This window comes from Montipora foliosa, chromosome 3, assembly GCF_036669935.1.
Source record: "Montipora foliosa isolate CH-2021 chromosome 3, ASM3666993v2, whole genome shotgun sequence".
Classification (NCBI taxonomy): Eukaryota; Metazoa; Cnidaria; class Anthozoa; order Scleractinia; family Acroporidae; genus Montipora; species Montipora foliosa.
Window position 1 is genome coordinate 52,283,158 of NC_090871.1, and position 2,006 is coordinate 52,285,163.

The window sequence follows — 2,006 nt, forward strand, 5'->3', positions numbered from 1 at the left end:
GTTCTACTGTAGTTGTTTTCATCCAGGATTTGGGGAAGAACTCCAACTGTTCCCTCGGGATGAAATGAACTATTTGTAATTGTTATACCTTTCATACTGTTTATGAAGAGCGAAGTCCTGGTTACCGTTTCAGGCAAGAGTATTTGAATCAACTTAACACAGAACCATGTCTCTGGAGCAGATTCAAGATGAGTCTGTAAGTTGATCTTTTACATTTTTGATACCACAGATATCGAAATAATAATGATGATGATAATAATCATAATAATAATAATAATAATAATAATAATCATAATTATTATTATTATTATTATTATTATTATTATTTCATATATAACATTGCCTTCAAATTGTAAACGTATCTAAAACAGTGGTAAAGGAAACAACACATTAAACTGATGATGGCATGAGTCATGCTGAAACATGTCTTTAAAAAGTTGTATCGTGAGCTTGAAATTATTATTATTATTATTATTATTATTATTATTATTATTATTATTATTATTATTATTATTATTATCATCATCACTATTATTGGTACTTTGCAAAAAAAAACCCATGTGCTATTTTTTGAAATGGGTAACACTAAACAGTAGGTTACTAGGTTGTTTACTGTACCTTGCATCCGTTGTCATGAATCACTGTTACATGTACCAGTATCAAACAGTATACACGTAGCTTCTCTCTTCGTTTGGTTATCTACACTTAACAGCTTAACAGTGCACAATGAATGGCCTTACCTAGAAACAGTAGCCTTTCGTAGTACTGGTGTACCTATTTTCAAGATATATGTCATTACATTTCTGATAATCTCCATCTGGTTGTACTAGTCAATTTGATTTTGAATTTAATCTCGAGACTCTTATGCAAGCAGACTCTAGTGGAAAGACGAAAACGTCAGTTGAAGGTACAAACGTATGGGTTTTGAAATCGAGGGAAATGTGACAAAAGGGGTGTTAGCACTACCCCCCCCCCCCCCAAAAAAAAAAATAATAATAATAATAGTAATAATAAAAATTTTGCTCCCAGGCTTACTGGATCTTTTGATTTTCTAAGGACGCCAATGACAAAAGTATTCCTACCGAGAATGAAGGTATGTATACATGACGAAAAACTGTACCGAGCATGGCTGCATCATAACCCAAAGCTATAACTACAGATCTCGTGGATAACGGTTCACCCAATTTTGCTTTTACTTCTAGCAGCCGTTACAGAGGTATATGTGCACCGCACCAACCTAAAAGAAGATCTAATCATAATTTTCTAAAAGGACCATTCAGCTTCTCTAAGACATGTCAAGGTTATTGATGAGCGCGGGCAGGAAAAGGAAGGTGAAGGCGTCGGAGTGTTGAGGGACGTTATCGCCACCTTTTGGCAGCAACTCTTCGCCTCTGCTTCAGTGGGGAACATGGAGAAAGTACCATGCATCCGCCACGACTTTCAAAAACTTGAATGGCAAGCTATAGGAAGGATTTTAGTTTATGGTTTTAAATCCGTCTCCTACTTTCCAGTTGCTCTTTCATCTGCGTTTTTGGCGTCCTGCTTATTTGGCGAGGAGAGCATCAGTAAAGAATTCCTGCTAGCCTCGTTTCGATTTCACTTAACCGCTGACGAGAGAGAAATCTTCGACAAGTTGCAATTCGGTGAAGTGGCCTATGATGATGAGGATGTTCTTGATTTCTTAGGAAGCTACAAAACGTTTAAAATTAAACATGGAGAACATTTCTGTGATCCTGTATGAGTTGGCCCACCAGGAACTAATCCAAAGACCCAGATATATAGGTCAGTGCTGGCCTCCTAACTTGTGTGAACTCAAAATGTACGAGTCCTTCAAAAACCCCGAGCACATTGCAGAATTTTTAACATCAAAAACACCATTGGCCAGGAAAGTTGTAAGTCAATTAAATGTAGCACGAGCAATGACCCAGAGAGACAATGCCTGGATTTCCTAAAGAAATTTATACGATCGTTGGACTCGCCTGCGCTTGGCACCTTCCTGAAGTACA

At 37.1% G+C, this 2,006-nt stretch overlaps 1 long non-coding RNA gene across 1 annotated transcript; it reads left to right on the top strand.

Moving 5' to 3' along the window:
- Nucleotides 1-95: 95 nt before the first annotated feature.
- Nucleotides 96-1,799, top strand: LOC137995002 (uncharacterized). The gene is made up of 3 exons (XR_011122242.1): nt 96-196; nt 1,057-1,093; nt 1,203-1,799. It is a non-coding gene; the product is annotated as an uncharacterized lncRNA (long non-coding RNA).
- The last annotated feature ends 207 nt before the right edge of the window (nt 1,800-2,006 follow it).